This window comes from Peromyscus maniculatus, chromosome 9 (genome assembly GCF_049852395.1).
Source record: "Peromyscus maniculatus bairdii isolate BWxNUB_F1_BW_parent chromosome 9, HU_Pman_BW_mat_3.1, whole genome shotgun sequence".
NCBI lineage: Eukaryota > Metazoa > Chordata > Mammalia > Rodentia > Cricetidae > Peromyscus > Peromyscus maniculatus.
This window is the reverse complement of record NC_134860.1, coordinates 37430486-37458159: the sequence shown is the minus strand read 5'-3', so window position 1 is coordinate 37458159 and position 27674 is coordinate 37430486. Positions and strand designations below refer to the sequence as shown.

At 40.4% G+C, this 27674-nt stretch overlaps 1 long non-coding RNA gene across 1 annotated transcript; it reads right to left on the bottom strand.

Moving 5' to 3' along the window:
• Positions 1-4947: 4947 nt before the first annotated feature.
• On the bottom strand, positions 4948-23478 carry LOC143267313 (uncharacterized). The gene is made up of 3 exons (XR_013042312.1): positions 23396-23478; positions 7986-8061; positions 4948-5780 (listed from the first exon to the last, which is right to left on the bottom strand). It is a non-coding gene; the product is annotated as an uncharacterized LOC143267313 (long non-coding RNA).
• Positions 23479-27674: the final 4196 nt, after the last annotated feature.

The window sequence follows — 27674 nt, the reverse complement described above, 5'->3', positions numbered from 1 at the left end:
GAGACATTTCCTTGGTCCTATTTCTGTTTTTCCAAGCACCTTTCATTATCCCCCCCCTCACAGAGAGAGAGTCTGTCCATTCATCCCGTATCCCTTGCCTGGCTAAGTAATAAAACTTATGGAATGAATGAATGAGATTACTGTGTGATAAATGAGTTTTTACATTTGTGTGTGTGGTGTGGTATGCATGTCTCTGGTTACATGTCTGTGGTTACATGTGGTTACATGTGTGTGTGTGTATGTGTGTGCAGATGTGAAGTTAACATCAGCTGTTTTCCTCAATTGTTTCCCCCTTCTTTTTTTTCTTTTTTCTTTTCTTTTTTTTTTTTTTTTTTTTTTTTGAGACAGGGTTTCTCTGTGTAGTTTTGGTGCCTGTCCTGGATCTTGCTCTGCAGACCAGACTGGCCTCAATTCACAGAGATCTGCCTGACTCTGCCTCCCAAGTGCTGGGATTAAAGGTGTGCGCCACCACTGCCTGGCTACCCCCGCCCTTTTTTTTTAAAGGCAGCATCTCTCATAGGAACCTGGAGCTTTTTTATTGGCTGGTCTAGCTAGCCACCTTGTTCTAGAGATTCCCTGTCTCTACTTCCCCAGATCTGAGGTTACAGGTGGTCACCATGCCTGTACTTTCCATCTTATGTTTTAAGACATGGTCTCTTAGGTTCTATTCACTGAGCTGTCTGCCTAGTCCTGTAAGTTTTGTTTTTAAAGACACAGCATTTAGAATACCTGCTTGGGATTCCAGAAGAAAAAGCCAATAGACAGAGTTTCAAGATTTGAGCTAAATCTCAGGACTCAGATTTAGAACACATGACAAAAGCAATTCCCTTTATGTTTCCCTTTATGGTGTGTTGTGTGACTTTTCTTTGGAAAATTTCAATACCTAATTTTGGGGAGACCAACTAGAGGGAGCATTCCTCCCCCAATAAACTAGTACAGATCATTTCAAGTATCCCTGAGGAAGGAGACAACTGCTTTGCCCTTCTCCAGTTCTATACTGAAATCTAACTGCCTCATGACGAACTATAGGAAACAGCAGGACCTATCTGCTTCCTTCCTCTTCTCTTTACTGAAATTCCAGGTGCAGTCCTCCTCACTGTCTTGTGTGTGCATGGTCAACCTCTCCAAACCCAAGATGAAGTCACCTTCCCTGTGTTGTGCACGCATGACCAGCCTCTCCAAACCCAGGATGCAATCCCCTCCACTGAGTTGTGTGTGTACAGTCAATCTCTCCAAACACTAAACCATCAATGAAGGCTGAAACTCACTGTCTTTTTGCTCTTACATTCCGCAACACACATGCATTCATACACACACACACACACACACACACACACACACACACTGAAAATGCACGCAGGTTCTCACACACACATAAAATATATGTACACATGTGTCCATGCATGCACACACATGCACACACCATTCTGCTGTGGGCACATGTCAACCTCAATCAGAATGCTTAGCTAAAGGAGGGAGTCTTTTACTTCTTTGCCAATTTGAAGGCCTTGGAGGTGATTTTCTTGCTTTCCATAAGAAGCAAAAACTGAGACCAAGACTACACTTCTATTCTTTGGAGAATCTAGTGAAATATGGAAACCCTTGGAACCAGCACTCCTGGATTAAGGGGGCATTCTGGACTGGCCGAAAGAACACAGAGAAGGCTACCTGATCTAGAGAGGAGGGATGCTGAAAGCATGTGGGCTCCAGAGGGCAGGCCAACTTGACGGGCCTCAGTCCTCCATAAGTGTGCCTAATACACATCATAAGTATGTGTTTGAAAAAATGAGTAAGTCCACATGCTTTTCCGAAAATGATGCCCTCTTTTAATTCTTTAATACATTGCCTTGAATAGCTCGCCATCCCTCACTCTTCTCCAAGGCGAAAACACTGTTTTAATTTTAAGGATCCAGCACACCATTTGCCATGCTTTGGTGCTTTGGTAGATTCACAACCTCAGGTAAGAAGGACAGTTATTCCCCATCCTAAGCCCTCATCACATTATCCACCCTCTGACTTTCTTAAATGAATGGGCACATTGAATTGCAATTACTTGATTACATTCTATTCCCTTCATGGGTAAGAATGGTTTTCACAGGGAGATATCCATTTATTCACTCGTATGTGCCCCATACCTACTAAAATGGGCAGAGTGATGGTACTCACTGGAGGGTAGTGGCTAATGTATTGCTTCTGGAGCTGCAGTGCCGTGTTTGGAACCCTAGCTCTGATTTTGTGAACCATGGAGACTGTGGTCAGCCTAAAAAATGTTCATATCTTCATTTTCCCTTTTTCAAAAATGGAGAAATAAATGGGCTCCACCTTACAGTAGTTGTAAGTTGTTTAATGACTTAATGCATGTTAAGCACTTAGAACTTAGATCAAATTAAACATCCCATCAATATTCACCTGCACTTGAGCCAATTTGTGAGTTAGGGGAGCCCCCAAACATAATTCAGGGTTACTCTGGGTAAAAGATAGTTTGAGTACCATTCAGAAAAAAAAAAAAGAAAAAAAAAGATTTAAAAAAATGAAATTGAAAACAACTGTCAATTCCAAGGAAAGGGGAAAAAATGCAAAGTATGTTAGACCAGAATACGACCATAGCCATTTTCATTTCTGTGAACTGCAATATGCAACAAGGTCATTTGTGTCTCTGTGTTCTTGCGTGTCTGTTATGTATATGTAAGGCCAGAGGTCCCGTTACATCATTTGGATGTCTTCTCAGTTGCTTTCTACCTTTATTTTTCAAGACAGAGTCTCTCACTGGAACCTGGTCCTCATCAATTAGGTGAGGCTGGCCGGTCAGTGAACTCCAGGGACCTCACTGTTCCCATTTCCCAGTGCTGGGGTTATAGACACACGCTGCAGCCCCTGCCTTTTACATAGGAGCTGGGGACTTGAACCCAAGTCTTCATGCTTACACGGCAATGCTTTACTAATCCAACCACCTCCTCAGCCACACAAGACCTTCTAGAAATAGATGGTCTGAATACGAACGACTTTATCACTTTCCACAGCAAAAGTCTTCAATATAAATGTTGAGAGGCATTTGTCAAATTGATGAACTAATCAAGCTATTTTATCTGGCTTATAGTGTGTATTTCTCCTTCAGTCAAATGATAACTTTTTAATCAACGTTGGTTTACTCTCTATTATTTTCTTTCAGGGGGGAAAATCCCTGGAAGCTAAAAATCGGTAGCCTATTGGGTTATATCCATTTAATTCACTAGTGTTGCCTAGCAGGACTGGGACTGGCTCAGTTCTGTGCATTTTTAGCATGATGGCACATGAGATGTGTTCATATAAACATTACAAGCCTCTTTCAAACCACTTCCTTATCCACAGCATCTCTTGGCTTGCCTGATCAGAAGGGGTAGATGTTTCAAACTTGGAGTTGCCTGGCTCTGGGGAAAGATGAGCAGAGCAGGGTACAGTGAGAGGAAGCAATCACTATTGCCACTCAATGGTCTGTAATCAGTTTTAAAACATTCCAAATGAAATGCTTAGATGCTCACATAAATTTGAAGAAATTCAGAATAGACCAAAATGAACAGTTTTGTTTTCTTTTTGGAACTTTCAAAGTCTCCATGTGTCACTTTCCAACAGGGAGTGTACAACACTGATTATTCTGGGCTGGTTCTGAGCCCATACAGTTTTCCAACACTATCCTACTCAGTGTTGGCTTTCCAAGGAATGTAGCTTTAGAAACGATGACATTGCCAAGAGAGATCTCAGAGGCAACGTTAAACCTTTTGTACTGTTATTTTTCCCCTCAGAGTTGGTTTTGAAAATGTTTTTGTTTGTTTGAATTTTTATTTCCGCCAGTCTACCAAGTCAAATTTCATAGTTCTCATATAAACTTTCCACAAATGGTATCCATATGGGTCTGACCTCCTCTGACTCATATGGGGCAGTGAGTTGTGTCTTCCTGGGTGGGATAATGCCTTTCCTCTGTTGAATGTGAGACTCACTGGTGTGTGGTCACATTGACATGGCATTGAGCAAGATAAGTGCCTGCCACCAGGAGAGGTGTCACTTTCCAACTCAGAGGGACTCTAATTCTTTTTGACAGTCTCTTGGGGGGTGCATGTCTGGTATAGATTTGCTAGCTCTGAACCCTGGATCCAATCCTTGGGACAAGGATACCCTTTGAAAGGCAACCAGCCACATGGGCCCGAAAACAAATGGTGAATATCCTCTTTCTCTGTGATAATGCCATTGCTTTGTTAATATTCACTGGCTTACTTCCTTAGGCAGACTTTGCCTAGGGCTTGCCCATTCTTGGTGATGGTGGTGGTGGCGTTGGCGGCTTGGCGGCGGCGGTGGCTGCGGGCGGGTGGAGGGGGGGGTGTTATTCCAAAGAGAATTAGGAATGAGCCAGTCCCTGGTATTGGCTTCCTCTCACCTTTCCTCACTTCACATGCTGCCCTCTAGGTATTCTTGCCAAGCATCTCCTCTGTCATGTCACATGGTTTTGGATCTACCAGCGCTCTACATGTGATACTGAGCAGCCCCAACCAGCCGTAAGTAGCCAACATTTTACATTTCTCTTACTTTCTGATGCAGAGAATACTACAACAGCAAAGGACAAATCATATCCCTCAGAGGGTGACACAGCAGTGTTACTCTCTCCCAGAGCTTGCTCTTCAGGAGAAAAATTGACCCCATACATACAGAGGTACTGGAAAAAGACCAAGATTCCTGTTTGACTGTGTGGATAGTGGTAGAAAGTCCAAGGATGCCAGTAGCACAGAGGGATTTGGGTTCGGGTCCAGCACTGCCCCAAACATTTTTCAATTATCAGACATTCTAAGCTATGTTAACTATTTGTAATTGAAAGGGGGCAGGCATTGTTTACTCAAATGAATTTAGAAAACCCTATCATTAAGAAGTGTGTGTGTTATGTCTGTGTGTGTGTGTGCACACGCGCGCGCGCGCGTGCATGCTGGAGGACTTATCAGAGCCTTTTGTAACTGTTTTGTGCATCTTTAAAGAGCATGGAGTTTGGTGAATATGTGTAGATAATGCTCATTTCAAGGAGGTCTGAAGAGGGACAATCCAAAAATTATATGCCCAATTCCAGGAGAGTTTTTCCCACAGTGTTTTCTGAGATAGTAGCTGTCAACATGAAGGATGTCATATGAAGAGAATGGCAGGAAGGACCTTAGTTTGGCAAACTGTCAGGTCATAGACTCAGTGGAAACATACATAAATCAGGGCTGCTCATGATGTTTGGGCAAAAGTTCAGTGGTGTGGTCCAGGCAACATTACATACGTCTTATATGAATTTACTGAATCTGATCTTTACATCACCATGTACTATAACTTAGCCACATTGTAAAAATGAGAAAGTCAAGATGCCATGTCCAGGGTCATTCTGCAAGTTAATAGTAGGACAGGCAACAAACCCATGTCACTTGATTCCAGAGCTTTCTTCTTACCCACTCAGCTACACTGACTTCAGAATTATTGAGAAAATGTGAACATGCTGTGGAATTAATTTCAGGAAAGTGAAATGACAGTCTCCATGAGGTCTTTTTGGCTTGTGGTGACCAGAAAGAGCCTCTAGTGGAAAGGATTCCATGCCCTGTGATGAGTTCATCTTATCTTTGACTGCTTCTAAATGGCACTGGCTTCTCTCACGTGCTAATATACTTAACCATCCAGCAAATGGAGTAACAGAGGGACGAGATAAAGCACTGGTCATGTCTGGTAGAAGAACTCTTCTTTGACATGTTAGAAGAACAAAGATTAAATTGGATAGCCATAGCTTCCACCTTAGAAAATGATAAAATGAACATATTAAATCCAAAGTAAGAAAGCAAGGATTAAAGGTTATAACAGAAATCAATGAAATTGAAAACTTAAAATCAGTAGGGGAAAAAAAATCAATGAACAAAAGCTGTTTCTTTTGAAAAAAAATCAATAAAATAGTCCATTAACCAGACCTAACCAAGGGCAAAAAGGAAGATGCAAATTGTTAATGTCAGAAATGAAGGAAGATCGCTCACTACTGACCCCATGAACATTAAAAGGCTAACAATACAACATTAACAATTCTATACTCATAGATTGAATAGCTTAGATGAAATGGACCAATTCATTGAAAATCATACAAGTAAAGCCAGATAACCCTGTCAGACCTCTCTCTATTTCAGAAATGGGCTGATAATAAGCCACCTGTTAAAACAGAAAGCACCAGGCACAGGCAGCTTTATTGGTGAATACATAAAATATTTAATGAAGATGCTATGCCGATTATTCAATATTTTTCAGAAAGTAGAAGTACAAGGAAACATATGAGTTAAAAGTACTCTAATTAAAAATAGATGGATATAGGAACATAAAACTATAAATTAAAACTGTAAAAGTTCTCAATGGAATTTTAGCCAATTATGTCTGATCATGTAGAAATAGAATTATATACCATACCCTAGTCATATGTATACCAAGAAGTCAAGGATGTTTCATCATTCCCAAGTCAAGTGACAAAACCCACTATGAAACAGGTAAAGAAAACTTTACATGACCATATCAACAGGTTACAATAAGCATTTGATAAAATTTAACACCCATTTATGATAGCTCAAAGATAAGTACACATACTTAGTTAACTCTTAATTCATTTGGAAATATGCTGTTTAGTCTTCTGTATTTTAAAAATTTTCAAGCATGGTTTTACTATTGATGTTTGCCCTAATTCCACTGAGGTCTCACACACTGTATGACTTCTATCATTTTAAATGGTTTATATTACTTAATTCCCTAGACTATTGGTTATATTTGCCACTGTTCCACAAGAGCTTCAGAAGCATGGCACTGTATTAATGATGGGGGAAATAATACATATAAGTCATCCAGAGTCAATTGATAGATAGTGCTGTTTTGTCTACCTACCCTTAGATGGTTGATTGTGGGTCTCTGTTACTCTTGGACTTTTGCAGAAATTTTCAGCTAACATACTAAATCTGTTTCCTTTTTGCCTCATATTTTCTGATGTCCTGTTGATAATGATTGTTAACATAATTACTGTTAAATTCTTGGCAAGTTGGGTTTTTTCTCCTGAAAGTAATATTTCTCATCATTGCTGATAATTTTCTTTGATATGAAGTTGTCTTTGTGTGAAATCAGTATCACCTCTCCAGCTTGTGTCCCATGAGTGTTAGCCTGGTGTATCTTCCATTGTCTTACTTCTAATCTCTCTGCATTTTGATGTTTAAGTGTATTTCTTACACTTTATGTATAGTTGGGTCTTTCCCTTCCCAATACACTCTGACAATCTTTGTGCTTCAATTACTATCCTGAGAGCCTCTCTATCTAAGGTAGTTGTTGATGTAATTGTTTAACATTTATTGTACTTCTAATGGTTGTCCATTCACTGCTTTTGATTATTCCTTCTTTTACTTTCAATCACTCTTACCCTCTTCTGCTTTTAATTGAGCATTTTGTGATCCCATATTTCTTGCTCTCTTAATATATCAATTATGGATAGAACTAGAAAATACACTGAGCAAGGTAACCCAGACTCAGGAAGACAAATCCTGCACGTCTTCCCTTATTTGTGGATGCTAGCTATAAATCTTTAGAGGCAAGTGCATATCTTGTAACCAAGATGCCAGGAAATTAAAAAGGAATGATAGCAAGGGTGGGAGCAGGTGTACTAGAGAGGGAATGATGGGACACATTCGTTATGAAGAGAGAAACAGGAAAAACAGGTGTGGGGGTCTTTATCTGGGGAGGTTGAGAAGGATGGATAAACAGTACAAAAATGTTTGAAAAGTCATATGGAATTATATTATTTAATGGATACTTAAAATTACACACACACACACATATATGTATATATATATAAAATTATACACACATTTATATATAAAATCATATATATGTAATATATATGGGAAGATAAAGACCATAATACTGAAGTTATACTAGTTTGGGTAACAAAAAGTCCCAGTGCAGGGTATGGGACACCTCCTTACCTCCTTCTGAGTTGTTGGTCAGGGGAGTACAAGAGATGCTCCAAACAATATAGGCTACTTCTGTTGCCCTTGGTACCTTCCAGAAAAAGAAGGTAAGGTCCAATTGCTTAAGAGATCACACATTTTTGGGCCAAGACTTGGAGAAGTCAATCTGGTTCTAACTTGTAAGTTACTTCTCTGAGGACTAGCCCTTACAGTTTTAGAAGTAACCATGCAAGGAGGAGCTAAGCTGCCAAAGGAGAAAAGGAATCATTAGCTGTGTTCACCTGTAATGCCAATGAACCACAACAATGAATAACATGGCAAGATATTCCAAAAGAAGGTGAATATGGTCAAAATACATTGTATGAGATTTTCTAAGAATTAGTAAAAATATATATAAAATAAATATATAGAGATTTGTAGTGCCATTAGGTATAAACATACATTTGTAATTAATATAATAACACCACATCATTATAGTGTTATATCATGTTAAATAACACTACAGCACTTCAGAAGTAGTAAAGATTCCTTACAGATCTTTAATGTGTCTCTCCATCATCATCTAACTTTGTTGACATCCATTTCATGTACCACAGTCAATTATTACTTATCATGTGGATTAAGTCATTATTTTGAATAAACTATAATACATTAGATCAATTAAGAATAAAAAATGAAAGGCTGAATTATTTTCGGTATCTCTGAACAAACTATCAGTGAGAATAATCTAAAGGCAGTAAGATTCACGAGACTTCTCTTTTCAGAATGTCCAATCTACCCCTGCTTGTCTTCATGTCCTTGGGTAGTTCATCATGGAAGTGGGAGCATATGGTATGGAGTCTTCCTATTTCAAAGCCTTGTGGGGGACAGGAATCACAAGGCAGGACCAGGTATGGCTTTAAATTCTTGTCCCCAGTGACCTACTTCCTCTAGCTAAACTTCACATCCTAAAATTTTTCTAACCTTCCCAAAGGATGCCACCAGCTGGAGACCACACATTTAATAAATGAACCTGCTGTGGATACCTCATATTCAAATCATATAACTATTTAATTTTACCCTCATTTATCTTTTTCCCAATATAGTCCTTTCATAAATGTATATTTGAGTTTGTGATTTATATCATCACCTTTTAAAGCACATCTTTTAAGGCAGGCTTCCTAAAAAGCTCCTGCAGTTTCTGTTTGTCTAAACAAGTCTGTCTTTCTTTTACTTTGAAGGGTAATTTTGCAGGCTTTATTTTTCAAATTTTTAAATATCTCACTTCACTTCTATTTTTTCTTTCTTGTATTGTTTCTGGAGAAAAACACCCAGTAATTATTAACCTATTACTTTGTGGATAGTGTGTTCTCCTCAATCCATGGCTCCTTTCAAGATTTCCTTTTGTCTTTTGGTACAATTTTGATAGGATGTGCCCAGGTCTAGGTTTTGTGGGATTTATCCCATGTAACAATCTCAGAACTTTTGGGGGTGCGTATACTTACACCTGTTCTAATTACCCTATAGTGCTGGATTCCCACTTGATTTAATTTGTTTTTCTCTGTGATCTTTCACTTTGGAAAATTTCCATGGATAGGTCCTTCAGTTCACTGATTCTTTGCTTAGCTGTGTCTAATGCACTTGCTTCAAAGTGTTATCTACTGAAAACCACTTCAGATTTATATAGGAAATGACAGACGACCAGCAGGAAAGTGGTAAAAACTATCAGCCAGAAAGGAACAAAGTGCAGTGAAGAGAAGAATAAAAGAAGTCGAGGCCAAGTACCTTCATAGATGAGAGGACAGCTTACAAGGTAGACACCAGGAAGCCAGAGCTAGTGTCCACTGGAAACAACTTACAGACAACTCAGAGAAACTCAGGCTGGACAGGAGCACACAAGGGCATTTGTGATGTGGAGTCAGGCTGCCCTTCCAGCAAGGCAGGCTCAACGCGAAAACCCTGAGAGCATTTAGTAGGACTGACTCTTACTTACAGTGGCTTGCTACCTGTATTGTTCCTCATAGTTGCTAGGCACATGCGCCTACTGAAATTAATTTATCATAAAACAAATTAAAATTATTTCAGTTCTCCTTTGATACCAGCCACACTTCCAGTGCTCAATAAGCACATGTTTCTAGTAGTCGCCATAGCATGTAGAGCTGGACATTTTTCTACATTGTAAAAGAAACTATTAAGGCAGCGCAGGATTAAACTCTCACTTCAATCAGCTCAGTTATTTTCCCCAATACGTATGTGTGTCTGGAATTCTACTTGTCTTTTGCTGGCCAATTTAAAGTAATGAGAAAAAGAAAATAGAATTATTCTGCTAATGATAGATTCAATATAGACGCTCCAATGAGAGGCTCAAGCTCAAACCTCGAATTCAATTAAAAATGTTGATTATCTGTTGCTACATCTATCCCCCTGTGTGCTCTCTTTCTCTTTTCCTCTGAGCATATCCTGTCAAATTGGAAAATAAGTTGTGATTACTGGAATCTGGTCAAGTTGATTAACAGATGCCAATTAAGTATCTACTGAAAGAAGAGAAAATGATGCTGGCTAATTGTTGTTGTTGGACTTTGTGGTCCCCAACTGGTGTTATACAGCCCTCCAGCAGGGATTTAAGACACTGCTCTCCGGTTACTCTGTCAGCCACCCACCAGGCTCCCTTGGATAGCCCTGACAGCATCAAGACCTTGAAGTTCCAGGACTGCATCTTCTTGCAGCTGATGAAAAATATTTACAACAGCCACAGCTGAGTTGTAATGGATGTTTCCTATGGTAAAGGAAATGTCACACTACACAGAAGATATCCTCTGGGTTTTATAATGGGGTAGAGATGGAGCTGGGAGTTTGAGCATTAGCATGCAGAAAAAGAGCATATGAGATGTGAACCAAATGACCAAGTCCCAGACTCTATGCCATGAAACCACAACAGTGTCACTTAATGTTTATATCACGAGAACTGTGTGTGGGACAGGGAGGAGGTCCACTCAACAGGGAGTACACTGAGGCTGAGTAGGTTTCTAATCATTTCATGTTTGCAGTAAGTAGAAGATTGGTTGTGTAAACCCAGACTTTTCAATCACCAACTTTGAATTCTTTTCCACCTTCCACAGCTGTGGTGTTCACTGAGCAGTTGTGGGAGCTCAGCACTCTGGTTGAGACCATCTCATCTACCTAGCTACAAGTCCACATGAACTCTGACTGAGAGTCTTAAGAGATGGACAGTGTGAAAGTTGAGTTTGTGTTTTCAACTTTTGCCAGGAGTGTTTATATAGGGACCTTAGTTGTTTTTAAATGAACACATTTATTGAACATCCTCCTTTTTCTAAACAATTATTGAGAGTGTATTGTACATTGAGAATTTGGGATATAGAGATAAATCAGTAGAGCATTCTTGCTGTGGGATGGTCCTTCTGTATACTATACATGTGTGTTGCTCTAATTGGTTGATAATAAAACTATTTTGGCCTATGGCAAGGAGAGATAAGGTTGTGTTGAAGAATCAAATTAGGGAATCAGGGGAAGAGGGATGGAGTTTGGGAAGATACCATGAGCCGCCGAAGAAGCAGGATGCTGGAGGACCAGTAAGCCACAGACCACATGGCAATAAATAGTTAATAGGAATGGGTTCATTTAAATGTAAGCGCTAGTTAATGATAAGCCTAAGCCATTGGCCAAGTATTAATAATTAATATAAGCCTCCGTGTGGTAATTTAGGAAGCAGCTACTGGGTATTTGAGAACAGGCAGGACAGAAACTCTTCCTCCTTTTACATAATGTGTTTTCAACCTTTGCTAGGAGTGTTTATCTAAGGACCCTAGTTGCTTTTTAAATGAATGCATTTTTTGAACATCCTCCTTTTACTAAATAATTATTGAGAGTGTATTGAGAATTTGGGATATAGAGATAAATCAGTCCAGCATTCTCTCTTCTATCAACTAGAGTACAGCATCTTAGAAGGAACAGGTATCCATCAAACTATTACAAAGCACAGTCCTCAAGATAATGAGAGAAGGATGCATGGGCTATCATGCAATGGTGTCCCAGAGGTAGGAATATGGGAGGCCCAGCCATGTGGTAGCAATGATCAGCTACATTGTGGAGAAATTGATAATAATAAAATCAAGTAAAAGGTATATTTACTTATTTTGTTGTTGTTTTGTTTTGCATTTTGTTTTGAGACAAGGTTGTAGCAGAGTCTTATTAATAAAATCAAACCTGAGGCCAAGAATTGGGGTGAACACTGGAAGATCAGAGAGCCAGAACAAGCCACTGCTACCTCACCTCGCTGGATCCTCAGCTGGTCTTGCTTCCTCAGACTGGAGGCCTCTGAGTCCTCATCCAGAATGGGTCTCAACTTAACTGTCCTGTTCAAAACCTAAAAGCTTAACCAGCCAAATGATTACCCAGGCCAAATGCTTCTAGTTTCTGGTCCTCATTCCTTATAAACCTTTCTGCTTTCTACCACCACTCCCTGGGATTAAAGGTTTGCTTTCTGCGATTAAAGGCATGAGTCACCATGCCTGCCTGTTTCCAAAGTGGCCTTGAACTCACAGAGATCCAGAGGGATTTCTGTCTCTGGAATGCTAGGATTAAAGGTGTGAGTGCCACCATTTTCTAGCCTTTGTATCTAGTGGCTGTTCTGTCTCTGACTCCAGATAAGTTTATTAGGGTGCACAATATTTTGGGGGAACACAATACCACCACATAAGGTCTCACTATGTAGTCCATGTTGACCTGAAACTTGCTATATAGATCAAGCTAGCTTCGAATTTGCAGAGATGCACCTGACCTTCCTTATAAATTCTGGGATTAAAGGTGTGTGTCACCATGATGTGAGAAGAATTTTAAACTTTCAGTGGTAAACTCTCCTTTCCCTGAAACAAACAAACAAATGAACAAACAACAACAAAATATTTGTTAGACTAAGTCCTAAACAATTAAATACTGTTAAATTTGAGCAACATATATAAAGAAGTAGAAAATTAGTATACTTGTATTCTTTGTTTCTTTAGAAAGTCTACCCTCCACCCTTTAATTTAGACCTCTGTCATTCAGTCAGCCCCCTTCCCCTAAATCACCATCACAGAACAGATTACAGAATAAGAATTACTATACACCATGAGCTCTGAGGAAGGGGCCCCTGACACCAATGATCATGAGTAACAAGTGCATTTAAAGAGCTTGGCAAGTATGAAGAATCTCAAGATGTGGAAATTCAATGTCCAGATAAGGACGGCAGGCCTGCACTGCTGGTTTCAGGCTAGCCTGGAACTTGAGTCCATACTGTGTGGCTTTTTGAATGCTAAGATGCCAGTCTTGTACCATGGTGCCCTGTATCTATGTGACTCTTGATCCCTCTGTTCATTGTTTGGAGATTTGTCCAGTGTTTTTGCTCTGGAGCCTTTAGACCTTGAAAGGCAGCTGTGCTAGTTTTCTGTGGGATGGCTCTACCCTCTGGATCACCTCCACTCTGGTTCTTCACACTGCATTGTTTCTTGCCAGTGGGCTGCATTTTCTTGTGTTTTAGCATCTTGTCTTTTGGAGAGAGGGAAAGCAGCAGTGGCCGGATTTATTCCTGGAAATAGTCACACTTCCCCTGAGTCACTAGAGAGTCTCCAGTCAAACCAGTTCGCACCTGGCTTGGGTTTAGGTTCTGTTGCTTCTGTAGCCATTTAAGGCTTTCTAGCTTTAAACTTCATAGCATTAGCTTGACGAGGCTGGGGGCTCTGGCGTGAGCAGGTACCCCTCTGAGCATCTCTCCAACCTGCAATGGTTGGCCTTCCAACTTGCCTCAGAGAGACAGATGGCTCTTAACCCTTCCCGGATGCAGTCATTTCTCTGTTTTTAAGTTATTTGTAGTCTGCTTTGTTCCTTCAGGTATCTTCATCGTGTCTTTGAAGATATTCTCATGGAGTGAATATGGACTCCCCTTAAGGTCATTCTTTCATCTGTATTCCCAAGTGTAACCGTCCCCTCCTGTCTTGTATGTAAACATTTCCATAGTTTCTGATCATCAGAGTTTTCATTAATATTAACTCTTTACAGGAAGTGGATGAGATCTGCATGAGCGGACTGAGAGTGGGGGAGTGGTGAAGGGTGAGGAGTGGGGATGAGAACATGGGGAGATGGCAGGGTCGAGATGGAACAGGGACAGAGTGGGAGGACAGGGAGGGAGATACCATGATAGATGAGGACATCATGGGAATAGGAAGAGGCAGGGTGCTGGGGAGGCTCTCAGGAATCCACAAGGATGACCCCACCTTAGATGGCCAGAGAGTGCCTGGACTGGCCTACTCTGGTGACTGGTCTAGCAAATAACCTAGCTGTATTCTTAGAACCTTTGTCCAGTGACTGATGGAGGTAGATGCAGAGATCCACGGCCCAGTGCCATGCTGAGCTCCAGGAATCCAATTGATGACAGAGAGGAGGGATTCTATAGGCGGGGAACATCAAGATCATGATGGGAGGATGTGCATAGATGACCAGCCACACTAGTGGAAGCCCATGAACTGTAGACTAGAGGCTATGGAGCCCCCATGGGACTGGACTAGGCCCTCTGGATATAGAAGATGGTTGTTTGGCTCGAACTGTTTGGGGGGCACCCAGGCAGGGGGATCAGGATCCACCCCTGGTGCATGGGCAGGCTTTTGGGAATCCAGTGCCTGTGGTGTGACACCTTGCACAGCCTTGGTGCAGTGTGAGGGGCTTGGATCTGCCTAGGCTCAGTGTGCCAGGCTCTGCTGACTCCTCATGAGAGACCTTGATTTGGGGGATGTGGGGATGTGGCTTGACTTGGGAGAGAGGGTTGGGGGTGGGAGGAGAGAGGAGGTGGGATCTGTGGATGCTATGTAGAGTGAGTAGAGAATTTTTTTAATAAAGAAGAATGAAAAGAAATATTAACTCTTTACAGATTTCATACTTGACATGTGTATTTTCATTTATGTGATTTTTTTTGAAAAAAATCCAAATGGAAGGATTTTAAAAGTTTTTCATCTTCTTGCAGATATCAAAGTGTACAAGTTTGCATAACAATTAAGCAGTGCTTAGCTGCACATGGGGGCCTGTGCTTGCAAATCCCACTGCTTGGGAGGTGGAGACAGAAAGAGCAATTATGTCCATCAGAGGTCAAGGCCAGTCCCAGTTACATAGCAAAACATGATCACAAAGTAAATAAATAAGTACATAAACAAATAAATCAAAAATGGTTATCTCATATGAAACTTACTCCTGATTTCTTTGTGATCTAGCTGACTCTAATGTAAACTCAATTTTGTGATGGTTTCATGGGTGTTTTAGAAAAGTTGGCAGCCCTTGGCATCACCATATATAACATGAGGTGTTCATGTGTGTGTGGGTATTCCGTCTGTGTATATACTATGTAGTTCTGGCTTTGAAACACTCCAGAGCTCATTATTATTATTATTGATATGATGATGATGATGATGATGATGATGATGATGTGTGTGTATGTCATCACTGTATATATTATGTAGTGTGTGCAGGTGTGTATGTGTGTGTAATCACTGCATATAATATATAGTGTGTGTGTGCATGTGTGTAGGTATGTGTATACATGTGTGCATATGTGTGTATACATATGTGTATGTATGTAGGTGTATGTGCATCTTATTTTGTGAGCCTTCTTGTAAGAATTTTTCAAGGTGATGTCTTTGTCACCATCATATTTTATAGGCATGGGTCATATTGTACTGTCTTTGCTAATTTGCTTACTTGTTTCATATTCTTTGATTTTTTAAAATATTGTAACACTTAGAAAAGTTTTTTGCTTTCATTGGTAGTTGTCTTTTTGTGTATAAATTCTAATGCCCTTAACCACTTATTTTTTTCTCACATTTATTTAATTGTATTATTTTTTAATTAATCTTTTTCATTTATTACATTTATTTGTGTGTGTGTGTGTGTGTGTGTGTGTGTGTGTGTGTGTGTGTAGTATGTGCATATTGTGGTGCACATATAGAGATCAGAGAACAACTTGTGGGAGTCAGTTCTCTCCCTCTTCTACACGGGACCATGAATCAAATTCAAGTCAGGCTCCATGGCAAGTGCCTTTACCTGCTGGGCCATCTCAGCTGCCCATTGTGGATTAATTTTAGCTTGATACAGTAAATGGCATTTGTATATTCATCATTGATCCTCTTCTTATCCTATATGGTGTAGTGTAAACACAATCAGTTTTTCTTTCTTCTTTACCATGGTTTTCGGTGAGCTACCAGGCACATTAAGTTTCTCTGTATATTTCTGAGAAGTATTGTTATAAGACTTCACTAAACTCTGCTCTGTTTAGAAATGTTTCTCTTGTATCATGTGCTTGAAAGATCTCTTGTTGAAATTCCTTTCCCTGATATCTTTAAAATGTGTGTCCTTTGCTGTGCTGAGATATCTGATTTCAGACAACATTTTGGTCATTGTAAGTGATTCGATATTTTGGAAGATTAGAAGGGATTTTTCTTTTATGTTTGATGTCTAATACTTTTATAGGACATTTTTCAATGAAGTTAAAGAGATGTCTCAGCAGTTAAATGCACATACTACTTCTACAAACCAGCACCCACATTATTTGACTCCAGGAGATTTGGTGCCTTCTTCTGGCCTCTGTGGTTACCTGAACTCATATGCTCATACCCTCTCAGATACATACATACACAGAATTAAACAAAATAAGCATGCTAGATATATGTCAGTAATGAACATTCTGGGTTAATTTTCCAAAAACTTGATGAGCCAGCCCTTTCAACATATGAATACAAATTCCCCTTTATTTCTATAAGGTTCTATTGAACTAAAGTTTTCAATATTAAGTCTGTTGGTCTGTTGCTATTTCATTTTTTTTTTTTTTTGGTCAAAGTCTCCAATTATACATCTGCTATCTCTTTTTTGTCTCCCATTCTCAACTCTTTTACTATGACTTTTTTCCTTCTCTTTATCTCACTTCTCCTCTCCTTGTTAGTAAATTTATTCAATGACTCTGGCAGAATTTTGTTTGAACAAATGTCCCTGAGCATCTTATCATTTTGTCTCCATTTCTAAAGTATTTTGAGTTTCCATTTTCCTTCACCTCATTCAGTTGACATCTGATTATTTTTCTTGATTTTTGTATTTATTTTTTAAGATTTGTGCATCAGTTGACATTTTAATATCTCCCAATTTCTAATTAACTTTCATTGTCATCTTATGGTTATCTCTTATGCCTAATGTATTAAGAAGGAGAATTTTCATTAGCTAGAATGTACTGACTTGTATTTTCTGATTTTTAGTGACAATTTTCAGTATTCTCTAATTGACTTTCTTTCATTAAAGAGTTTTTGATATTTAAAGTATTTCTACCTTAGTGCTGCCCTTTTCTGTTTAGCGTGACAAAATCCAATTTCTTTAGTGAATTTATATGCAGGGTGGAGCTAGAGAGATAGTTTAGTGGTTAGGAGCAATTCCTACTCTTGCTGAGGACTAGGAATTGATTCCCAGCACTCACATCGAAGCACACAACCATCTGTAACTTCAGTTCCAGGGGTTGCATGTCCCCTTGTAACCTTTGTGGACACCAAACACACACTTGATATTTTATATATATATATATAATACATGTAGGCAAAACACTCAAAAAGGCACGTTGGTGGTGGTAGTGTACTTCTTTACTCCCAGCACTCTGAGACAGAGGCAAGTGGATCTCTGTAAGTTCAAGGCCAGCCTGGTCTATAGAACGAGTTCTAGGATAGCCAGGGATACACAGAGAAACCCTGTCTTGGAAAAAAAACTCATAAAAATATGATGAATAAATCTAATTAAAATGAGTAGACTTAAAAATTCTCTCTCTCTCTCTCTCTCTCTCTCTCTCTCTCTCTCTCTCTCTGTGTGTGTGTGTGTGTGTGTGTGTGTGTGTGTGTGTGTGTGTATGTGTATGTGTGTGTGTGTGCATAAAATATGGGAAGGATGATTCAGAAATCATGGTTTGGGAGCATTTTGCTTTGTCTTAAATTTGCATTTTGTCTTAAAGAACCTAACATTTTCCTTTTCATTTTTTTTTAGTCTTTAATCGTCTATTTCTCTAAGGACTCCCCACTCTTTGGTCTTAATGAGAACTTCTTCATAGGCTCATATGTTTGAATACAATTTCCAATGTGTTCTCGTTCTCTCTCTCTCTCTCTCTCTCTCTCTCTCTCTCTCTCTCTCTCTCTTTCTCTCTCTCTCTCTCCCCGTGGGGCTCCCCCGCCCCCGCCTCTAATTTATGGATCAAGTTGTAAACTTTCCACTGCTCTGCCACCATGCCTTTGCTCCACCATCATGAATACTAACCCTCTGGAACCACAGGCCCAATTAAACATTTTCTTTCATAAGTTGCCTTGGTTGTGGTGTTCTTGTCAAAGCAAAGTGAAGTAGCTAAGGCAATTTCCTAAGAAGCTATGTGCTCTGAAGAAAGCGATTATAAATCGTGTTACTTTGAAGAACGTTTCTTGCCACCAGTAATCAGATCTATCAACTGAGAGTCTGAGTAGTTTTGTACTTATATTCCCAGCAATGGATGGCGACAAATTTATGTCCATCTTTATTCTCCATCCTTCCTTCCTACCTTTCTTTCTTCCTACCTTTTATAGTTCTTCTCAAGCTTCTCTGTCACTGCAAAAAGCTTTCAGGGAAAGCATGAGTGATAGCTCACTGGCATTTGGTATGTTTTCTCTCTACAGTTATTTTGAAGTTTGGTAAATCTTACCGTTAAGTGATAGTGTTCGTGTAGTTTTATTTTTGGCTGTTCTCTATTGTTTTTACAGGATATTTGGAAAGATGTGGACCTAATTTGCTGTCATTGTTTTCAGGCACCTAGAAGTTCATGTAGACCATTGAAAAAAAATTCTTCCATTTTATAATCAAAGATAAAATGTTTGTGACTCTATGAGAAGCTCACTCCAAATCCAGCAGCCACCTAGGATGAGATCCTGAGGGCAATGGAAGGTTGTAGTTAGGAGCCCAGATTGCAGGATAAGATACATCTAATTTCAAATTGTTCTGGTTTTGTAGCTGTGCGGTCGCATGGCTTAACTAGCACAGGCTCTCATTATCTTCATCCAACAAACAGGCATTACGGCTTTCATTCATCGCTCTAGAGTGAGAAGTGAGTGAGGTGAACTATAAAAAGTCTGTATGTATTTCCTAGCATGGCAGGACACAGTAAATATAAATTAGGGCCTCTTCCCCACCTCCGCAACAATGTGTCTTATAACACTTTTGCTACAGTGTCTTGTTACCTGTAGGACCAGAAAGATCTTGGATCAGTTCAATCCTGGATCACAAAATGGAGAGGTCAATTTATCTGGTCCTTGTTATACATGCTCTTTTCTTTCTTTCTTTCTTTCTTTCTTTCTTTCTTTCTTTCTTTCTTTCTTTCTTTCTTTCTTTTCTTTTCTTTTCTTTTCTTTTCTTTTCTTTTCTTTTCTTTTCTTTTCTTTTCTTTTTTTGTGGTGGGGGCAGGGTTGAGACAGGGTTTCTCTGTGCAGTTTTTGTGCCTCTCCTGGATCACTTGGTAGATCAGGCTGGCCTCGAACTCACAGAGATCTGCCAGGCTCTGCCTCCTGAGTGCTGGAATTAAAGGCATGTGCCACCACTGCTCAGATTCTCCTAACTTTTCAAGACATGAAAGTAATAAAGAAAAAAACCTAAAGATTTATGGGTGTCTAAATCCTTCCACATGATCCCCAGCTATTCAATTTCTCTATAAACAAAAAACCCACTATTTACCCAGAAGCCTGTTGTCTTTGATACCTGTGGGTGTGTGCGTCCTTCTGTTGAACTGATGTCCCTCTCCCCTGCTTTTGGCTTCCATCCACTCTTTCTAATCCTGTCAACTAAAAGTGACCCTAAATAATTGAACCTGTGCCTCTCTGCACTGGTTGCCTTAATGAAGATATTTAAAAGCAAGTGCTCCATGGCGCATCTGTTGGCTCAGTGAGTAAAGGTACTTGCTGCCACCCCTGACAACCTGAGTTCTACCCCTGGACCCCACAGGATGGAGGGAGAGAACTCACTTCTGCAAATGGTTCTCTGATCTCCATGCATTTGCTGTGGTACGCGCGCATGTGCGCGCGTACGTACACACACACACACACACACACACACACACACACACACTCATGCATGCACGCACACATGCACGCACAAATGAAAAAGCAAGTACTCCATCAACCCTTCCTTCCCACACTATGAAAACTTCATTGCTTTGAAGATTATTTCTGCTCCATTTGTAGACATAACTAGGCTTGTCTCTGAGACTGAAGTTAGAATGCTTTCTCCAGTTGCCCAGTATACCACACTTCATCCAGGAACACCCCATTCCAGACCTTCTCTAGAACCCTGTCTTTCCATACAGCAGAGTGCTGGTGGCAATGTTCTCTCTGAATGCCAAGTGCACTATCTAGTCAGAACTCAGACACAAACCCATCGGGACTGTGGACCAGTAAGGAAGGTTGGTATCTCTGATGTTCTCTTGTGCTTTCTTCCATTTAGAATTTTCTGGAATGACTTCTCTCACTCTTACTCTCTCCTCCTTCATCCCTGCCAGCATTTTGTTCTGTTTGGCTGAGTACATCCGTCACACAAACAGATGTGGCACACAGCCTGACAATGCAGGCTACACAAGCATTCAACAAACAAGCTTCGAGTGGCCGGAAGTTTAAAGGATGGTGGTAAATAGACTTGTCCATAGCAGTAAGCATGATACAAATAGTAACAACCTTGTTTAACAGACATAGCTTTCCTCCATGACTTCATGCAAGTCCTGCTTCAGATTTCATTTTCCCCCTTAGGCCATTATCAACAGTTTTCATTTATTCAGCATAATCTCCAAATCTTTAAGGCAAATAATAATATTCCACTTTGCCAAACCAGTGACTGGCATCCAAAAAAATGTGGTATTGTTGATGTGTTCAGACCATGCCCTAGGACAGAAATATCAGCTTGCTTTTGTTGGATACCAATGTGTCCAACAGGACCAGTATTCTAATTCATCCTTCACAACAGTTCTGTAAGTACTCCATGGCAAAGTGTTTGCCTATTTTTACCCTAAAATATCTGTTTTTCCTCACTGAACTTATTGGAAAAATCACTACTTCAGGAGATTTTTTTTCCTTGCAACACATTAAAATTTGGCTCTTGCCCTCAACCTTTTATTTAGACTTGTTACCGGTAAGTAGCCACCTTATAGACCAAGCTTTTCTCATTACTTCCTCATCCTGTGGATTTTCCTCAAGCTTTGACATCGCTTATTACCCACTTATTTCTAAGGTGATCATATTATCTCATTTAAAAGATGAAGATGTTAAAGTTCCCAATGTTGGACCAACTGAGCCATGATTACAGCACACAGCAAATGAGTGGATTGGGATGGGCTTAAAAAATAGAGAGTCTCGAATTCTTTACCCTACTGAATGCCGACTTCAACCTTGTACTTCTTCAGCCCATTCAGCTTCAAGAATACTTGTGTCCTCTCTACCCGAGCTGGCCATCTTTAATGCTGTAGTTTGTGGAGTTGAGGTTTTCCGTGTTTGCAAATGGAATAGTGACTTACCAATAGTCACATAGTTCACCTGAAGCCATGTCACACTTACCCCCATCTCAGTTTTCTTAATTGTTGACAGCAACTACAACCTGTTCCATCAACCTCCTTAGCAAACCTCCAACATACAATACAATATTAGTATAAGCTTTTTTTAAATTCTATACACTTTATCACTGGCATTTTTCATGCCACCTAATTATAAATGTATCTCTGCATGCCTCTACCACCCTCTCCTACCCCTGCTTTCCATTCAGGTAACCATTATTGTGCTCTCTGTTTCTATATAGTATCCTCTTTTAAGAGCCTATATTTGAGATCATGCAATATTTATCTATTTATTTCACTTTGCATAATATTGCTTCATCCATGTTGTCACAAATGGCAGTACTTTTTTTCTGTTTAAAGGTCAAAGTGTCCTGTACATACACATGTACGTACATAAATACATCCTCAAAAGGAGGTCATAGAGGCACAAAACCCTCTGTGTTCCATCTACCCACATCAACATCTCAAGCATCCCTGCACATTAAAATCCTGTTAGGGTCCTCATCCCTCAGACCAATTAAATTAGCATCTCCTTGAATGGCACCCAGAAACTGATGTTTTCAACTTCATCAGCCCAAAGTCAAGTTTGCGGCCTATCACTAAGATCTCAAGTACTACACACTTTTTAAAGCTAATCTTCAAATCACCCTGAAGATAGAATTATCAGGCTTGTTAGTTACTTAGATCTCCTTAGAAGAAACACTAATTTTGAAAGTCTGGCATGGGGGTCAAAACAGCAGTTAATAAGAACCCACAGGACATCCTGGTCTGTAGGCTGACTTAGAAAACACTACTATAATCTTTTTGTATCTCTTAATATTGCACAGTCCAGGCCTCCCTTGGTTTTGTGTATCTGTAACAATATGAAGGGAACATATTCTTACCTCTCTTTCTGTTTATGATTCCTTTACCTCCCTTTTCTGTGTATGAATGTTTTGCCTGTGTGTATATATGTGAACCACATGACTGGTATGCCCTTATAGGCCAGAAAAAGACATCAAGTTCCCTGGAACTGCATTTACATGTGGATGCTGGGAGCTGAAGCTAGGTCCTCTGCAAAAGCAGCCAGTGCTCTGTCTGACCTGCTGAACCAACTCTCCAGCTCTGAAAGTCACTCGCAAATTATCCTCTTGTGTTATATACCCCTTCGTCTCCCCTTTGGTTATCAAAAGTCTTGACAGCATTTCTCATCAGTCCTTGCCCTTGAATCATCTACACTTTATCCATGCTGCTCCTCAACTACTCACAATCAGCCTTGTCTGTTTTTCTGGTTTCATTCTGAAGTCGCTCCCTATATCTGTAACCTCAGTCATCCACACACTCTGGGAACATTCGACTCTCTGGATTTCCTCCGGACTGTTGAACCAGCCTTCATCTCTCTCTTTTGATGTATTGCTTTTCTCACCATACTTCCCCCAGTGTTCTTCAAAGGATGCCAGTGCTCCCTAATTCCCCCAAGGGAAGCCTTCTTTTTGAGTGTTTTTCATCCATTCTCAAAACTTTTCACTATTGTGAAATATTGACTAGTCTCCCAATGGTATCCCATGATGATCTCAGCACCAAGCTCTGCTCCATCCAATGAAGCACTTGTTAGCATGTAGATGCTCCTCCTACCTCATCATGCCATTCAGAAACTCAGTACTATTCTTCCCACATCATCTTCTGCCCTTGCTACCACAGTTAACACCACCCTGCTTTGACATGTCCAGCTGAAAATCTGGGAATAACTTCTGATGTTATCAATATCTGAATTTGTATAAACTCACACTGCATATCTGCTCTCCCCATCCCTGCATCCAAGCAGAGAGAAGGACCATGCCCTGCTCACCTCAGCCTTGAATAATTTGTTCTAATTCTATGTCCAGCTCTTCTTTTTGACCTCCACTAAATCTCTTGAGTTTCTCACCTCACTGCTCTATGACCTTACTCTTACCTTTGGATCATTTTCCACACTTGGCTCTTAGAGACGGTTTCCATGGTGATATTCCTGGCTATCCTTTTAGACTACATTTCCCCCTTGGCTCTGTTGCCCTGGTTAGCACTGTTCAAATTCTTCTCAAGGTCCTACATTCCCTCAAGATCAAGTTTCTTGGAAGAGATGCTGTGGCAACCCTCCAGCCATAGCTGCCCTATCCCTAAGAGCAGACACTTGACAGATTCTATTTATAAAACATTTCTTACATCTTTGTCCTCCTCTCTATTCCTTGACCAATCATAATACAAATTTTTATTTTATTTTATTGCCTGGAACTATGATAACAGTCTGTGCCCACTCTGCTTGTCTCCAAACAGCTAGACGACTGTATTTTCCTGGGCATAAAGGCCTCTGCTTAATTGCTTATTGTTGCCAGTAGACTAGTAAATCCACACCTTTGCTTGTCCATACAGACCCCTTTGTTTGAATGAAGTGCACCTTACAACTCCTCTCTCCAGCCTCTGCCTCTATTGCTTCCTCCTACCCCTTTCTACTTAGCTTTATCCCCCACGTCCACATGCGTAAAATAAAAAAAAAAAACCAAGTCTCTGACGACCCTGACTCCACAGTGCCTTATCCACCATCCTTCCCTAGAGTTCTCTTATCACCGTGAATGTACGGCTCCCAAATCTGCTTTCTGTCATAGTCTCTTTTTCCATTGTTCTTTTGATCATAGCTGCTAAACTACTGACCTTTTGCCCTGTGCCCACACACCTGTCTTAACCATCATACTGAAAGTTCGAGCACAGGAACTCTACCAGATCCATCATCTTTCTTCATAGCTAGGCCTCAGCATGACATATAGAAGGCCCTTCATGACAGCTGCTTGGTTTCATAGAATTACTGTGGCCATGGGTCTGTAAACTGAACATAGTAGTTGAAATCCAGTGTCCCACTGTTTTGTAAATAATTTTTTTTCTTGAGCTACAACCCATTCCCATTCACTAAGATGTTAATATTCTTCATGTTACAATGGTAGAGTTGATATGATCCAAATAAACTTGAAATACTGTGTATCTGGCCTTTTACAGAAAAAAAAAAAACGTTGGCCCCATGTTGGGTCATTGACCTGTTCTCAGTAAATATTAAATATACCATTTACATAAATGTAATGTTTTTGTCCTTAACATCATTAGCCCATATTTTTTCTAATAGAAAAAAATCATGCATGTTTCTATGCCTTTTGTAGGACCAAAGATAGAAGATTCCCATAAATAGGAAAGAATGTATAATTTCTGTTCAAGACACTCAAACTGCTCATTTCCTTCCCTGATTCTGCTCACTGCCACAGGCATGCCTTTTTTGCTGAACTATTGGATAGCTTGAGGGGCTAATTGCTGTAGAAGCATGGGTATAGAAGATTTAAAATACAGCAAAAAATATTCTTCAGGGAAATATATTAAAAGCCCTGTGTTTTTATGACTTTCCTCTGTCCAGATTCATAAGTCTAAAATAATCAGCCTGGGCCACTGGGAAGAGTGACTTCCGGGTAGATGGAAGAGAGGCATATTTATTCAGAGTACCGTTTCCTTGCAGGCTGCTGTGCCAAGGTGTTAATGGGATTGCCCACATATCATCTGGAGAGGGCTGAGCCCAGAATCACTGTGTGGATGGTACCCGAGTACCCAAGGAGAGCTTCCCATGCCATAACCACCCCAGAGCCTTTGCATAGATGTTAAAACCTTGGGTGCCTTTGTTGTGGGCCTTATTTCTGCTAATTGCCCAAGGTAAAGATTAGCTGTTCTTGTCAATTTAATTCAGCTTCAAACAAAGCAACAAGGTCACTATTTCCCCGCTTCCCTGTCTCTCCTGCTCTCTCTCTTTGCCAGCAAGCAGGATTGAGTTGTCATGTAGCTCTAATAGGCAGCGCAGGGAATCGTTAGTCCACCCCAACGCCCTGACTGATGGGCACTTCACTTCAATCATCTGCCTGTGCAGTGGTGGTCCAGGACTATTGACACTGTGTCAGCTTCCAGAGAAGATGCCTTAATCGGCCCTGACACCCTCTGCATTGATTTGACAAGTTGCTGTAATGACCTTCTTGTTTTTCTGAAGGATTACTGTTTACTCTGAGGTGCAGCTGACTAAATGTACGGCATTGTCATGGAAACGCCGCATTCCCACCAGACCTGGGTGGGTGCATGTGACATGGAGAGAACACTTAATATTTCAATGAACTGGTTTGTCCCAATAAGATGAATTCCAGCCGAATAATTAGACCTAGTCTGAAGAGCCAACCTGAATGACAGCTATAAGGGACACGGACTGTACTTGCCACATTTCCAAAATTCATGTTTGGGGGTCCCTTGTGGTAAAGAAAAGGGTGTTTACGGTGGACACCTCTCGGAACTTACGCTGTCTGTTGTCTAAAGACATACTGCCTCTTAGGTGTCCAGACACACCCTGGCACTACAATAAGAACACTGGGAGGAAAGAGCTCATGCTTAGAGAACTCTGCTTGTAGCTAGCAATGTGCTAGGCACCATTACACATGAGCATACGAGGTAGCCTGCAAATGAGAGTAGCTATCATTATCCTAGACCACTGGTTCTCAGATAAACGACTTTCCCTTTCTAACGTCTCTGCAACTGGGTATATCTTATAAATCAACCTCAGTTTACACACATTGTCAGCCAGGTGGCGGCTGTAACACAGCTAGAGGGAAACCTTGCACGGACACCTGCTAATGTAAACAAAACAGCAGCACTGAAGTGTCTTAGATCAGTGTGCAGGGAGTGCTTTGCATCGATGGCCTTTAATGATCAAAAGGCAAAACAAAAACCCCTCATACGATTCTATATGGCATGGTTTGCTTGAACAGCAAGAAGTTCAGAAGAAAGTAGTTGTTGATGCAGTTTGAATAGCTCGAGGGTGTCAGAAGCAAAGCTTTAGCTCTTTGGTTTTCCCTCATGGACCCAAGATAACTGCTGAGGCTGAAGACATCCTACTCTAATGACAGATAGAAAAGGGAGTTTAGAAAGACTTTGAGTGTGTCCCCAATAATTCAGGTATTGAAAAATTTTAATCCTCACTGTATTGAAACTTAATCCGACTACGGTGTTTATGGGGACTGAGGTGGTTTGGGGAGATGAGGACAAGGTAAGGTCACTGTGGCTGAGTCCTCCAATTAAATCATGGTGGCTTCATGAGAAGGAAAGCAAGAAGACACACTGTACTGCCTTGAGAGCCTGTCAGCAAGAACCCTATCACCAACTACAGACTCTTGAAACATCTAACTTTAGCTAAATAAACCTCTTTCATTTACCAGTTCTCAACTTCAGGCATTTTGTTACAGTAACATAAAGTGGACTAATAAGCTCCCTTTGCTAGGATCCCATTTCTTTGCTCCTAACAGTTTCCATTGATGACTCATTTGGCACACATTTCTGCAAAGAAGACTGGGGGTTTTAAACATCACATCACCTTGGTATTCTTTTTACAAGTAGGATTATTTTCCTCATGAAAAGAAGTGGGATGGATCCTGAGAGACTCCAGGAGCTGCATGCCCACTGCACTTACCATGAAACTGGTGCCTAAAGAGCTTAAGCATGGGTCCTCGCTGTTACAGCTCTCTTGTCACATTAAGAAAGGATCAAATTCAGGCTGGGCGGTGGTGGCACTCGCCTTTAATTCCAGCACTCAGAAGGCAGAGCCAGGCAGATCTCTGTGAGTTCAAGGCCAGCCTGGTCTACAAAGTGAGATCCAGGACAGGCACCAAAACTACACAAAGAAAACCTGTCTTAAAAAAGGAAAGAAAGAAAGAGAGAAAGAAAGAAAGAAAGAAAGAGAGAGAGAGAGAGAGAGAGAGAGAGAGAAAGAAAGAAAGAAAGAAAGAAAGAAAGAAAGAAAGAAAGAAAGAAAGAAAGAAAGAAAGAAAGAAAGAAAGAAAGAAAGAAAAAGAATCATATTCAGTGACTAGATATGTAGTCATCTGGGGATGAAGGCTGCACTATTGAATAGTACATTACTCTTCTAATGATCTAATCTGTGGTCTTAATCTTCCTGGATGCCAATCATTTGTTTGATTCTCAATATCTGTCACAGACTATCTTGCTACTTTTTCTAAGATTCTTGAGTGAAGACCATTGTCTACTTTTAGGCTTGTTGGTCTTGAAAGGTTTGTCTCTCTCAG